General features: G+C 28.0%; 1 long non-coding RNA gene across 1 annotated transcript; it reads left to right on the top strand.

Moving 5' to 3' along the window:
* The first annotated feature begins 12,858 nt into the window (after positions 1-12,858).
* Positions 12,859-15,759, top strand: LOC121174106 (uncharacterized). The gene is made up of 2 exons (XR_005889886.1): positions 12,859-14,361; positions 15,548-15,759. It is a non-coding gene; the product is annotated as an uncharacterized lncRNA (long non-coding RNA).
* The last annotated feature ends 1,242 nt before the right edge of the window (positions 15,760-17,001 follow it).

The raw sequence follows: 17,001 nt of genomic DNA, 5'->3' as shown, positions 1-17,001 counted from the left end.
CTTCATTAAACAGTAACAGTTACATCTATCCGTCTCCTCAATTTTTATCTTTTAATTAAGGTGGTACCTAACGAAGCTTGCAAATCCAGCTGCTAATGTTTGTTCTTGATCATGCTCATTATGGAGTGATCTTTCAGTTGGCGAAGCAAATGTTTCCATATTAAAAATTGGAGATAGCCAAAATGGATTTTTAGGTCTAATGTTCAATCATATGATGGCCGAAAACTATAATGGATGTCATTTTATTACTCTCATTTTCTATCCCGTGGTAGGGGTTGTATATTCTTGCGAGTCTCTGTCGTCATTTGAAAACAAAAATGATTAAAATTAGATGCAGATTTGACCATAACGTGAATAATGTCATGATTAAGTTAAAATGTTGTCTTCATTACTATATTTTATGGCAATTATATGGAATTGTATCAAATTGGAAGGTGAGGATATCGGCAGCCAGCTGGGTCGGGTTTGAAATAAGAACTAACACCAAAGTAACATGTATGTACGAATATTCTTCTTTCTTTGCCTGGTAGCTAGAAACATTATGGATTTGATGTTTTTATTTTTTCCCTAAAACTCTCTCCAAATAATTGGACCAACACTTATTAAATTGGAGTCCTAACGGACGACTCACCGAAACTAATCCGAAGGGTCATCACCCCCATCATCATACCTTACAAACGGTTTAAAAGGCATCAATTGGTCATATTATGGACCAATAATTTCCTCATAATGGGGATTCAGAAATGCAGCTGGACAAACCAAGATGCCACACTCATCTAAACCAGTAGGGTAAAACGTTGTTCCTTAACCTTTTGAGACATTTTTAAGAACAAAATCTTAAGGCTTACATATTGAAGAATGATCTACTTTTTTCCTCCATTAGGTTTTTATGGCACGTAGTTTTTCCTAGTAAGGCTTACATATGAATAATTTATTTGAAACTGTTGATATCTTTCATTATATTTTATAATGTTTTCTTATTTGTATTTATCTTTTGTAACTTTTTTAATTATTTTTTGTATTTATAAAAAAGACTACTCTTTTTTAGAAAGAATACACAATTTTCATTCTCTTTCTAAATTCTTGCATTCTCTTTTTTTTTTTTTACTTTTTTACTCTAAGTTATATTTTATTTAATAGTTTCTTCAATTATATATAGCATAAAAAAGACATTTAATTAAATTGTGGAAACACAATCTCCAATCTTCCCACTAATGCATTCTCTTAACTCATGAGATTAAACCAAACAACTATGTAAAAGTTGGGTCTGTTGAACAAGATTTTAAATTTAAGTCTCATAAATAAAAATAATAATTTAATATTAATAGTTAATTAGATTTTTTAATAAAGATTAATTATCAATAAAATTAGTACTTCACACCTATAATAATAAGATAAAAAAAACTAAATAATCATAGTAAAGTTTCTTGTTATTTTCTTTTTTATACTATTATCGTTGCCCTATATTTATATACGTACACAACTTATTGTTATATTGTCAATAGTTGATATAGAATAATACATTATTAAAAAGAATATATTACCTCTAGTCTTTCATTATGGTATCTGATTCTTCAAAAACCATTATTGTTAGAAGAACCTAATTAAAGTCATTGTTGGGCATATAGGTGGTAAAAGCACAACTACATGATACCTCATATTTCTAAGCATCATGGTGGAGATCTTACCAAGCCCTTATATTTATGATTATAAATCTAATATTTGAATTAATTAATAGTATAAATTTCTCTGGCCTAACATTTGAATTAAACAATAGGAAATTTGGAGCCAGACAGCATGAACATTTAGTTATTTTTAATTCGTGTCCAACTCCCTTGTGTTTAGCCCTGTTAGCCAGCTGATTCCTCGGGAGTAGCCTTTATTCATCGTTAGCTTTTCTTGTTTCTTTTTTCTGGTAGACCAAAGAAAGACCCAAAGGACATATTTATTTATTTTTTCAACAACTTTTATTTTATTGTCATTTGCCTCCTCACATTTATAACATTATGGTTCATGTTATGCTTTCCTCTCATGATTCATGGAAAAGAAACTTGATGTCAATACTCAAGACAATAATCCTTCTTCCCAAATCTTCTCATACCACCACCCTCTCATTCCCATTAAGCAAGCACTACTTCATTGAGCCATTAGATACGCAAGCATTTCCCAATGGCTCCAAGATCTACTTTTAAATCAAGACAATATATTTACACCACCCAGATGATACATGGATTTAGGATCCACATCGTTGCACAACTATATGAGATTCCGACCAAATTCCTCACATGATCGAGCTACTTCACTCACTCCTTTAGACTAATCTAATCGATTGTTCTTATATGCTACAAATTATGCCAAAAACTTTTTTGAGAAATCCTCATAGCTTGGAATAGATCGATAGGGCAACCCGATTAGCCACTTCAAAATTGTGTCCTTTAAAGTAACAATGAACATCTTACAGCACAGTGTTACTACCTTCATTGAGGGTTTGGAAGGCTACCAAATGCTTGTGACTTGTGAGTATCCTTCTTCGAATCATCATAAAGCTCTATCATAGGAACTCAAAAACTATTGGACAACACCTTGCATGCCCTGAATTGACTTAAAAAATAGTTAAAAACTCTTCAAAACTCCCGTAAGAACATCATCGTCCTCCCTACTTTGCTCCATACCCCTTATTTGGCTTTGATGTTCGGTATTTCGTTCATCTACCTCCTCACTTTGCCACTTCACCTCTAAAGTTCTATTTATCATATCCTTGTTATGGTGCTACATTTATTAATTTTCGTACTTGCTTTTTAGTATTAAATGTTAAGATGCTGTGAAAAGACTTTATAATTTTTATTAAGATTCTTAAAATGCAGTTCCTTTTATTTGTAGATATTCTAGAGTAAATTAAATAATCTATGTATTGATGTTTCACATTGTAATTTAATCACAAATTATGGTATGTGATAAATTCATTAATTTTACAAAATCTATTTTAAAATTCATATTTTTTTATAATTTTTAATTAGTTTAGGGTTTATCACTATAATAAAAGCGATATATAATACTGATAAAAAAAGCAATATATAATTTTTTTAGGATAGAGATATAATCGTTTGATTTACATTTTTTTTAAATATCCCTTAACTCAAATCATACCAACTATCCCACTATTCTTACTAAATGTCAATTACTAATAAATAAGTAATATATTTTTACATATTTGTTTTCAAAGGAATTAAAAATAATATATGAGATTTATACAATAATTCATTCATCATATTCAACCAAATAGATTCTTTTAATTATATTTTTGCATGGTTAAAAAATCACTTATCGTATGTTGGAGTTATTTTGAATTTTGTTTATATATGACCATTATTTAAGACATAATGTCTCACTAAAAAAATTAAAAAATGTGGATATTGGACTTGATCAAGAACTTATAATATAGTGTCTATATCTATAATTAAAGTTCTGATTTGTAGTTTGTAACCAATAACGAAATAGTATTTGTATAAAAGAACAACCAATAATCAAATAGTGGTTCACTCGATTTGGAAGCTTACTAGTAAAAATTAAAGTCAAGATTTAAATTACAAACTTGCTATAGAATATGGCAAGAAACGCTGAGCAGCGACTAAGGAAGGGCTATAAGGTAACTTCGGAGTAATATGCACCTTATATAAAGGACACACAAGAGGGCAAGATGGGAAATAAAAGAAGGAAGCAATATCGTAAATTCTAAAACAGTTGAGATATTATTCTATTCTAGTCACATAAAAGTGTATCACATTTATGAATTTTATTTGCAGAATTGTAAAATCATAAATGAAAGAGAGCAAGTAACCGTCGTAGAAGTCGCGCGTGGAGTGCACGGTCTCCCTGAACTTTGGGAAGAAGAGAACGACAGTAGTGATAAGGCGCGTGGCGTTGGCTTTTGGAAGAGCAACGAAGGAGACAAAAGTAGTTTAAGAATCTGTAGCAAGCCACATGAGATAAGGTACAGTTACATGTGACTTCACTGACCTGCCACACTGCCAGCCAATACCTAGGAGATAAATAGATCAATTTTTTATTTTTATACCCAAAAAAAAAAAAAATAAGAAACTCTTTGGTAAACCTTAAGCATCAAATGTAGATCAATTAAGATTATGAGATTGTTTCAATTTAACAAGAAATTTAAGTTTGAATCTTATTAATATTTTTTTGTTTATAATAATTTTATCTATCTAGAATAAAATTATTTCTAATAAAAGTTATATATGATTTAGAAAGAAAAGAAAAAAAACGTCAACCATGGTTAGGACTTTGACTGTAGCATCTATATATGGTTAATCAAGCTTTAGCAGCTAGCATGTCCCTCATGTTGTGATGCTTGCTTCTGTTGGGGTTTAAGCATCAGGCTCTGGCCAAGTCCCAACTACTGATCACTATTCATAAATTCACCAAAACTATGATATATTTGTATTGTAGCATTTGTAACCTCATCTGAATTTTCATACGTGTAGGATTTTAGAGCAACCACTATAAATGTGTTACAAATTGTTTTCTTTTCTTTTACTTCTCATATATTGAAATGATATAACATAATGTTTACTATTTATGTCGAAGACTCTGCTACCAGTGGCGTGCATTTGTGGCAATAGCCAATGGGTAGAAGCAAATGAAGTAGGGATAGTTCATGAATGGTGGGATGCTTGGGGAATTCCAAATTAAGAACCAAGCTTTGGAGATTTCTCAGCTTGATCCAGGATCCAAAGATCTTTTTTCGGGCTAAGATAATAACAGTGTGTTCCCTGCATTATTTTTTAATCTTCGTTCTTTGTGTGTTACTTATTGTATAGAGTAAATAATAGTTCACGTATTAATTATGTTGCCAAAAAAAAGATAATTCATGTATTATAATTTGATTAAAACATAAATTATTATATATGATAAGTTTGATTGTTTATTAATTTTTATAATAATTATTTTAAAAAAAATATCTATCATAATTTCTGATTGAGAATATTTACACTAATATATAGATAGAAAATGAAGTCTAATATATATCTCAGCTACATTTTGATGATTTTATGAGTATGTTTCAATCCTTAAAATATGCTTAAATTGTATTATTATACTCTTTAGTTTTCAAACAATAAATATTAGTTATTTTTGGTAAATTGAAAGTAATAAATATTAGTTTATAAAGAAGCTTATTTATTTTTTCCTTTATATTTTCTATCATATAACTGTTTATAGAGAAATTTATTTAAATAAATTCAATTTAAAGAACCTTTCTATCTTAAATTATTACGTATAATAAATTTGTATTTATTATAATGAAATTTTATTTGTTGATAAAAAATGTATAATAAATTTATTAATTTCTATCTTAAAATATGAAGAAAAAAAAGATATTTTGATATTATGGGGATTTGATAACGCAAAAGAAAAATTAAAATACTAAAACATAATAATATATTAAAAAAAATTAAAAATTTAGACAACTTAAAAAACAAGAAATAAAATCTACAATCCGCTAATAATCAAATTGATCTAGTTGAACCTTCACGAATCATGGTACAAAGGTCCACAGTCCACACGATCTGCTTCAAGGTGATAAGGGTGATGATGAAAAAGATGGTACAGTAAGGAGATGAAGGCAAGTGATACTTATAAAAGTATTATAACCCCAAGTTAATATGTGTTATCATTATGTGATTCAAATTTAATCATAAGATCATCATTAATATAAAGTGGCCCCTCTAACCATCGAATATCCTAGAACACCTGGTGTGAGAAGTCTGAATAAGTGATAAAAAATTAATTTGTTTTTAGGCGTAAGAAACACCATGTGGTACAAATTTTTAGTGGTGCATTGGCCTCGGATTGGTCCATCACTCTAGAAGGGTCTTGGACGACTAAGATCATCATAAATGTGTTATATTCGGTATATTTGTTGCTCACCTAAATACAAATCAAGTTAGCAATTTATCATAGAGTTTGATAACTAGTGTTATTAATTAAGAAATTAATATATATATATTTATTGTGAAAATAGAAGGAGAACATAAAAAATTGCAAGCAAAACAATTTTACACATTCTAATAAAAAAAATTATTTTTAATTTCTTAATTAATGCACTAAAAATACTAATTAGCATTTACTTTTACTAAATTCTAACCTAGCCCATATTAGATTTGACCCAGCTTAAAATTGACTTAACATTAATTGTGAGAAAATGTAACTTAGTGTTTGGCCACACACTTGAATAAAAGCTCTTAAAAAATTAAGGACCTTATTTATAAGGAGCTTGGAAAAGTTCCATTCCCTAGTTTCTAAGTGTGTATTCGGTGCTTTATTTCTAAAGGCCCTGTTCTATCCTCCTATACCGATTTTTCAGCTTTGTTTTCTTTTATATTCGTATATTCACTGCTTCATTTTCTTTTTACTCATATATGTAATGCATTTTAATATATATTTTTTTATTAGTATATCCACTGCTCCGTTTCCTAGTAATATGTCACTTTTTTTAAAATGAATTCCTCTTAATGTATAATTTAATTTAACAAAGTAATTTTATATAATTATTAATTTATACAATATTTTTTATTTCATAAGTATTTTTTACTGAAAGAGATAACTAGTTTTAAGTAAAACTAAAAAATTTAAATTTTTTCATCGAACAAATTTTAATTTAAAATGAGTTTTAAAGCTAAAAAAATAAAATAAAAATGACAAACAACTTCTACCTTTTATTTTAAGTTTTAATTTTAGCTTAAATTTAAAAGTAACTTTTAAGTTATAAAAAAAACCTGGGCCAATTTATACGAGTTTAGCCCACCATGAGATTTCTGTTTTATTTTTTAATAAATAAATGAGAGTGAGTCGTTAATTAATAAAAAAGGGGACTAAGTTTGTTAATTTTATAAATGGGCTTCTAAAATATAAAGTCGGACTTGGTTTGCAACTTTGCATTAGCCTGTTAGGCTATTGCTCAACCAGCATCACTTATTTTATTTATTTTTTATTTTTGGATATTTCATTGAGTTGAATTCTAATACATTTCCAATGTAAAAAATTTAAATCTATAAGATTGATAAAGTGATGTAAAATCATGATGCATCTTAGGGGATATTATTATGATTTGTTCTAAAAATCACTTTAAGTATATTTCCCAAACAATTATTAAAAAATTCAATCATTTTTAAAAATAATAATATAAAATTCATTATACTGTCAACAGATTTCAATTAAATTCTCTCATTATTTTCAATTAGAGTTTTGGATTCTATTTAAGTATTTGAAGCCACTGAAATTATTTGAACTCCGGAATTTTTTATAAAGATTATTGAGGAACAGAACTAAATGAAAAATATTTATTTTCTTTTGATAAAATGCTTAGTTGGTTCGCTAATTTAAGCCACGAGTTAATGGTCTATAGCTTATTTTACTCACGGATTAATTCTTGTTTTATTTTACTTTCTAAGAAGATGCCCAAATCTAAACACAACCCAATTCCTGCCAGAAAGCCCAAGATGACATTGTGTTGAGAGCTTTGTTATTCTCAGTCTATTTTTGTTAAGTTTAATCTACAAATTTTCAATTTCTTTTTATAAAAATATCCTTGGTGTAAATACATTTTTTGTTGTGTATTTCAGAAAAAATTTTGTCACCATACACAATGAAAATATGTTTCCATTGTATTTTTTGACCAAGTCTTATCAACAGATACAACGGAAACATATATTTGATGTGCATCTCGATAAATCTTATTGATATACACAACTAAAATGTTTTTGTTGTGTATCTCAACAAAATTTTATTGAGAGGCATAACATAAATGTATTTTCATTGTGTTACTAGTAATGTAACTCCACAATACACAATGAAACATGTTTATGTCATTGGGTATTTTTACCAACAGTATTTTAAAAAAAAGAGTTGTGGTGAGAATTTAAAAAATAGCAGTGACAATAACAAAGCCCAAAGTATAAAGCAAAGAGAAGTTCAAAGTTCTTTGTTTTAATACAAGGACATTGTTATTTTCACCCCATTTTTCTTAAAGTTTTCACTCCATGTTTATGTTCAGTATTATAAGGTCACACTTCCTAATAATACGATTATAATGTATTTTCATTGTGTATCTCAATAAGATTTTTTGAAATACACAACAAAAATATGTTCTCATTGTGTATCTCATCAATATTTTGTCAAGATACACAATAAAAACATTTTTTCATTATATATTTTGACAAAATCTTATTGAAATTCACAACAGAAATATATTTCCATCAATGATATTTTTGTTTAAAGAAAAAAAAATGGAGTGTAAACTTAATAAAAATGAGGGGAAAATAACAAAGCCCTTATACTTTTAGAGGTTCAGTTAGCCATGGCCCAATCCAAACATAGGTCGTGGTGCATTTCTCCTCACATACTAGAATCAGTACTTTTCTAATTCTTTCATAATTTGAGTTTTAAATAAGTTTAATGTCATAGTAGAATGTATTTAAAAATAATTTTAGTTTCTATGTACTGATAGTAGTATAAATCGATAAAAAAAATTATTGATGTTATGACTTTTAAAATAATTATATAAAATCAATAAACATATGTTACATTATGGCTTGTTGGATGGCAATGTAAAAAACTAAAAAAATCTTTATATTATTAGAGAATAGATACTCTTTAAAGTCTGTAAAATAAAAAATAAGTAATTGATTTGTTTACAATTAAAATTACAGTAATGTTATGTTTGAGTTAGAAGTAAAATAGAAAAGAAATGAGAGAAAAAAATTAAAATTGATAAGAATAAATGATAAATAAAAAATATGTGTTCTTTAAATGGATAAAAATAAGAACAGAAAATAAATATATTTTTTCTTTATTTTATTTTAAAAGGTAAACATAAAAACAGACAAATGTAATATAATAAGATTCAAGTATAATTAAATTTAATTCTTTTAAATAAGATATTAAGTTTGAGTCTTATAAATAAAAAAAAATAAGATAAATTTTTTTTACAGAGAACAATCATCGATAAAATTTATTTGCATAATGATATACGATTAAAAAAATAACTTAACAAACATTTTCCTCTTATTTCATGTCAACTTAGGGGAAAATGTTTTTAAACGTTAGACTAAAAAAAAACTTTTATTTACTCCCAAACAAAATAGTGAAATTTTCATCAATTTATCTTCTTTCCATTTCTTTACTCAGTGTTCCCACCAACACAAACACATATTAAGGAAACATATAAGGCTCGGGCCCTAGTTAAGAAAAGAAAGAAGGGAAGGATACTAATTCATGAATTGCCCAACCTTCATTTATATTGTTTTTTTAATGGTACTTTATTTTATATATATATATTTTATGAATGCTACCATGAAAATCGAATCTAAGTCATTATGCATTTATCTCGACCCACCGCAAGTCGGTCCTAATGATTATTTGTAAATATAATCGCAAACACGTGGTAAATACTTTTAATGATGATTATTTTAATATTTAAAGGATGGGGAATTTTTTGTTGAAATGAATAATCACTCATTAAATTTTCTGTATTAAATTAAATTAAATATATGATTATTTAATTTTAGTAAAAATTAATATAAAACTGCAAAATAAAGTAAACAAAAAACTAGAAGTCTATGTAATTATTTGGGGTTGGGGTGGGGGGTGGAATGTAATACCATGCAACTAGTCCTCTACTCTCCATGGGCCGGATCGCACAAATGTTAACGGACTTATCTTGGGCAAATTTAGGTTTCCTACTAATCCATTACATATTTCGCAGTTGGTTCAACAACCAGCATAAGTGAAATGGTTAAAAATATTTTTTACCTTTTTTTTAAATATGAATCATCAATTCGTATAAATTTTTTTTTAACTCATATTGATGGATTCGTATGAGTCATATGGATTGTCAATCCAATCCATATGACTCATATGAATCACTAATTCGTATGAGTTTTTTTTATTAATTTTTTAAAAAAATTTAAAAAAATTTAAAAAAAATTCATACGGATTGTTAATCTGTATGAGTCATACGAGTTGACAATTCGTATGACTCATACAGATCATCAATTCGTATGATTTTTTTTTAATTTTATTTTTTTAAAAAAAAATTAAAATTTAAAATCCATATTTATAAAATTTTTAAAATTATTACAAAAAAATGTATTTATAATTTTATTTTTTTAAAAAAAGTCCTACGGGTCAATAATTTGTAAGGCCATACGGATCAACAATCCGTATGAACCATACGGATGGCTAAATGCATATGTTTTTTTTTTAAAATTATGCACCTTTTTTCTCCGACGATGAAAAATCACTCAACTTCATTGTATATTCATAAATAACACACGTATACTGCCAGAGACAACAAACGCTTAAAATAGGAGGCTAACAAAAGCTAACGGAAATTTTACGAAAAAAAGGCACTACAGAAATAAAAAATGAAACTTGTTATTTATAATCCAAAATACTCATAAGGGTATTTTTGACATTTTGAAAATCTGCTGGGTGTCCTAACAAAAACGCTGGGTGCCCCAAACAGATGCCTACATATTTACATTAAAATGGGAGAATTGGTATTGGCCCCTATTATACCAAAATATCCTTTGTCTTTTTTCCTCCAATATTGGCACCCACTCTTTTTCACCTACAATGTCTATAGTACAACGGAATCATGATTTCATTAATGATATAGAAACTGTGACACAATGAATTATGATTTCGTTGTCATAAAAATTACAACATAACGAAATTGTGATTTTGTTGGATTGTAAATTATGCAATTAATACCTAAATCATTTCTATATGTTAAACAATGAAAAAAAAAATGTATAGAAGTATGATTCTGTTATACACAACAACAAAATTGTCTTTTCGTTGTATATTTTTTGTTAACTCCCACTTGCACAATAAAATTGTGATTTTGTTATGTAATTTTTTCACAAACCTAGTTATGCAATAGAAATATACTTTTGTTGTATTAATGGGGTGCGAAAAAATTTATACAACGAAAATAGACTTCTATTGCACTAATGGAATCACAATTCTATTGCATAATATTTTTCTCATTTTCATTAGTGTAACAAAAGTGCATTTTCATTGTGAATTATGGAGAAAGATATTTTAGAAAATTTTAAAAGATGATAGGGGCCAATAGCATCTGTGTTGGGGTGAATAACAACCCCTTGCAATGTAACCTCTTGGACCCAAAGAAAAAACAATGGTAACCTCTTGGACCCAAAGAAAAAAAAATGGTAAAGTCTTTAATTCTTCATGCTTGTATAATCTGAGTTTGAGAGGCATAAAATGAGACGTAACAGAATATGAGTTTTACTTATATTTGAAAGTAAAACAGAATAAAGTATGAAGCTAAAAGTTGATACATTTTGATTCTATCAAATAAGCATAATTAAAGAGAACAAAAAAGTTTTATTATATTTTTGTCCACACACTAAAAAAATTGAAAAAATGAATTAAAAACAAAATAAAAATATTTTTAATTAGACAAACAAATTAATAAACATTTGTGCAGGACGGGACAATTTAACCTCTAATTTTAACGTCAAATTTGAACTTTGGTTCAATGTACAAATTATTTACAGATACATAAAATAAAAATTTATAACTTAAATGAATTTAAGAGAAGATTAATTTAATTGATAGAAATATTTTATTACCGATATTCTACCGGAATATGCAAAAAATATCGGTTTCAAAATTTAATATATTTGAAAAGGAAATTGCTTAAACGTACGAAACAAGTTTCGTGCAAAACACACGAAAGGTTAATTAGTGTTATTTCATTGGACAACAATGCCTATTTTCTCTCTCCTATGAATGGTTATGCATATGTTTATTGGTTGACTTAGAATTCATGCGCTTTCTTGCTAGATTTTTTTTCGTAAGATATAGCATTATTCATTTTGAAAACAATTCATTATATTTAATTCTAATTAAAAAAACTTGAGTATTAATTATTAAATAACTAAATTAAAAAAATAAATAATATAATTATTTATAATTTTTATAATATTTGAAGATTATTGTTCTTGACAGTTTTATATTAATATAATTATTTAACTATTATTGATAATCTTAAAATATATTTTTATCATTATATTTTAAAATTACTCTATTAGTTGTAATACTATTTTGTTGGTTTGTCGATCTCCTTAAACAAGGTCTAAAATTAAGCCTGATAGATCCTTCATATTAAGATTACAATGATTTAAAAAATTACTATTAAAATGTGATTTTATTATTATTTTTAGACATGAATTATTAATTTTGTAATATTATTTTATTAATAGGGAACATTAACTATGACTATATTATCACTTTATTATTTTAATTTTAAATTTTTGTTAATTTATTTTTTGCAGTTATAAAATTATGTTACAAATATTGTTTTAAATATTATTTTACAATCATTTGTAAAATCCATAATGTTATATTATAATACATTTTTATTTTAATAATATTATTTTATTTATGAATTTAAAAATATTAAATATAATTGTATTATAAATATATGATGGAAAATGTTGTAATAATAATTTATAATATTATATAAGAATGTTTCAATATATTTTATTTTATTAAATAATATAAATATAAATTTTTGACACCTAATATGTCCATTTATATGGTTCGTGCACAAATCAAGACAAAAAAAAAAGAAGCGAAGTAAACAAATTACAGTATGTAGTTTTCGACCCTCAAATTTATCGCTGATCATCTGGATTAACTAGTGGAGACTTATTTTAATTTAATCAAGAATTTTAAGTTTGAGTTTTAAATGTGTAATTACTTAAATTTTCAGAGATAAAACTTTATCACTCATAAACACTAGTATGAAAAATGATGAAAATGTCGTAAGGATAAATTGAGCGGAATTACATGGATGCTTATAGGTACTACTAGTACTAATAGATTAGATGTAATATTGCTTTTAGAAATAGATGAATCTTTTTCTAATATCTTATCAGCACACAGATGACTCAATCATATAAGAACCTTGTATGATTAACTAGCCGACCGTGTAGATTAACAAGAGTAGACTTTTGGATGGATGATCCGAGCTTTGTGGAATTTGTGAGGAAGAAGCTTATGTATTCAAGGAGAAACTAAAGTTGCTATAAAGGTAGAGATTAAGAAGTGGAGCAAGTTGAAGTTTGACGGGTCCAAGGCAAAATGGAGGAGTTGGTAAGCAACATTAATTGGTTGGACTTGAAAGAGGAAGGAGAGGAGGATGCATGTGTTGTTGGATGGAGTGAATTTCAAGACCATCAATGGAGAGGACAATGATAGGCTCACTCACGTTTTGGTTCTAGGAACACAAAATAAAAGAGGCAGTTTAGGAGTATGATGGAAACAAAAGTTTGATTCGAATGGCTACAACTTCAATTTCATCAAGAAGTGTTAGGAGGTGATGAAAGAGGATGTTGTTAGAGCTATACAAGAGTTTCATAGTCATGGATGTTTGTCAAGAGGTACCAATGCCTCTTTTCTTACTCATCCCCCTTAAGGTCTTGGAGACTTTAGGCCTGTCACTTTAGTTGGAAGCTTGTGTAAGATTATAGCAAAGATTTTGGTAAGTAGGACCAAAAAGATGTCGTGTGTGTCATTGATGAAAGACAATCTGCATTCCTAGGGGAGGAACCTCTTGGATGGGGTGGTAGTAGCCATTGAAGTTGTTGATGAGGCAAAAGCAAAGAAGAAGACTTGTCTTCTAGGCCGATTTTTAAAAGGCTTAAGATTCGGTAATATGAGATTTTGTGGCATATATGTTTTATAGGTTGGCTTTTTGCTAGAAACGGATTGAGTGGATGTGGGGTTCATTTTCTATGTCGATACTTGTGAATGGAAGTCCAACAAATGACTTCATTGTACAAAAAGAACTCCACCAAAGAGATCCATTGGCACCATTTATTTTCTTGGTGGTTGCGAAAGGTTTGAGTGATTTGATTAGAGAAGCGGAATCAAAGAATTTTTTATCCGGGGTGGAGGTTGGAAATAATAATTTGAGAATTGCTCTCCAATTTGCGGATGACACCATTTTTTTTCTTGAGAAATGCTTTGACATTGAAGGCTATCCTTAGATGTTTCAAATTGGTTTTCGGTTTATAAGTCAATTTCCACAAGAGTAACTTGGTGGGTATCCATCTAGAACAAAGGAAACTTAATAATGTTGCAAAAATCTTGAATGGCACCACTATGACCATTCCAATTGTTTACTTGGGACTACTGCCGGGAGCAGATACAAGGAGAATTAGCACTTGGCAACCGATTATTGACAAAATGCGAAGGAAGTTGGCAGCGTGGAGGAGGAGACATTTGTCATTTAGTGGAGGAATATGCTTGGTAAAATCCGTTCTTTCCTCTTTTATCTTTGTAGTTTCTCTCCTTTAAGATTCCCAAAAAAAATTGTATGCATTCTAAATAGAATTCAAAGAACTTTTCTTTGGGGACCTAAAAATGGGATAAAGTATGATCTCCTCTTAGAATGTGAGGTTTGGGAATTAAAAATTTAGAAGTGTTCAATAAAGCTTGGTTGGGAAAATGGTTTTGGAGGTTATTGAGTGAAAAGAAAGGTCTTTGGAGGGAACTAGTGATGAGTAGATATGTGTATTGAGTATGGACATGCTTGTAGATGGAGGATATCCTATTAGAGGATCTCAATGGTGGTGTGATATGCTAAACTCTTGTGAGATCTTTGAAAATGGCCTTGGGTGTTCCAAAATTTGGTGATAAGAGTGGTGGGTGAGGGGAGTGAGGTGAGTTTTTGGAGAGCAAAGTGGGCCACTCATGAATCTTTAGGTAAATCCTTCACTAGAATTTTCCTAAATTTGGAACAAAAAGATAATATGGTTGTGGATATGGGTGGATGGAATAGAGAAGAATGGAATTGCGAGTTGTAATGGAGAAGACCTTGGTTTCAATGAGAGATGAATGTGGTACAAAAATGTGAGAAACCATTGGAGATAGAAAGCCAAAACAAAATAAACCAGACGGGATATGAAAATTAAATTCCAAAAACATGTATGTGGTCAAGGAGGTGTATGGAAGTTTCATTAGTGAAGAGACGGTGGAGAATGAAGACTTCTACCAAATCTTGTGGAAGTTAAATATTCCTTCAAAGGTGAAAGACTTCATTTGGAGAGTGACACTTGATAGAATACAAACCATGGACAACTTAAACAAAAGACACATTATTACGGTGGAAGCAAATTTGAATTGTGTATTTAATAATGAGTTTGTAGAATCTTCCAATCACCTCTTGTTTGAATGTAAATATAAGAACCTTGTATATATAAAAATGTTTTCCAATATATTTAGCTTGGTGAACAATAGTAAGATGTCATGAAAAATAAAATAAAATAAATATTATGAAACTATTTAAAAAAATTATTAATCAGACTATAGTTTAGGCATAATTTAATTTGAATATATGTATTTAAACTTCTATGAATAGATATTTCAGAGCCTACTCAAAACATTATTTTAACGTTCAATTTTGGTTTTCTAAATGGTTTGTTCTACGTCTTAGTTTCTCTTCAAAATGGCATGGCCGGTGGAATACCATTGGTTGCAACTACAACATTCTTTGAAGCTAGCGATTCGTGGATTATTAGCACGCAACCTTAATTTATTTATGTCGTTGTCTTGCCAGTTGCTACCTATATTCCTTTAACTTGCTTTGACATTCAAAGTTCCTGTTCTAACTTGTTTTGCTATTTAATTATATTCTTGATTTGCCAATTGCTATTCATGCACATTTATTTATTCCAACATATCATCTGAATGAACTCGTCAATGCCAAAATAAATCTTATATGGTTGTGTGGATGATGCATTTCAAAATTACGGAAACCGAAACACAAGAAATTTGAGTTATACTAAAATTAGTAAAATTATTGGTTTGGATAATTATTTTTAAAATTAAAGTTTAAATACAAGAAATTGCCAAAAAAAAAGTTATATAAATATTATATTTTGCATGAAATAAGATAAAAATAACATAGAAATGAAAATATATTTTTTACAATTAATTCAGTTCATCATCTATGTAAACAAGACATTTGTTAGTAGCCGATAAAAAAAAAAAAAAAGACATTTGTTAGTAGAAAACTTCAAATGTTCTTAAAATTTACTTCCCCTGTTTGAATTTCTTTATCTTAACACATATATTAGGGAGTTTAGTGCTGATAAAAAAATATTCGGGAGTTTTGTATGAGACGGTATGCACGTATGTAATTTGATTGTTATTTAATGGTTATGTAAATATTTATAAAAAAAAGTTAGTAATATTGTATGAATGTGATCAACTAGTCAAGGAAGTCATTTAGCTCAAGTTAGTAATATTGTTCAGAGTTTAATTCATGCCTACGTTTATGATTAAGGTTTCCTTGAGAGAGAGAAAAAATCCAATTAGTACTTTATCAGTCCCAAAAATATCTTTAATTTATAAAAGAAACTTGTGATATGTTAGTGAAAAGTACTTTTTGTGATTAATTAACTAAAATAATTTATTGTGTCTAATGTAATTAATTTTATTACAAGCGTTTTTATAAAATTCATCTTTTACTATATATACATACATATATATATATATACATACATATATATATATATATATATATATTTGCAATTGTTTAACATTAAATTGATATGCTTCTGAAAAAGGTTTTCCTAAACAACTGCATTATCATTGACTGGGAGAAATAATATTTAATTTTGTTTTGTCCTTTACTAATTCCTTAACAAAAAGAATAAAACAAGTGGATAATGAATAATTGAGAACCCGTCTGATATTTTTATATTAAGAAGACCTACGTAATTTTCGACTGAAAATCCCAGTTGTTCAATTAACTTGACAATGTAGTTAATGGTGTATCATTACAAATTTTATCTTATTATATATGGTTATGCTTAGTAATTTTTTCCTTTTTTTAACCCTCCGATTTATTAAAAAAGCCTTAATTAATCTGAAGTTTAACGTGCA

Source organism: Glycine max, chromosome 19, assembly GCF_000004515.6.
Source record: "Glycine max cultivar Williams 82 chromosome 19, Glycine_max_v4.0, whole genome shotgun sequence".
In the NCBI taxonomy this organism is placed as follows: Eukaryota; Viridiplantae; Streptophyta; class Magnoliopsida; order Fabales; family Fabaceae; genus Glycine; species Glycine max.
Note: the sequence above shows the minus strand (reverse complement) of the source record. Positions and strands in the feature narration are given on the sequence as shown.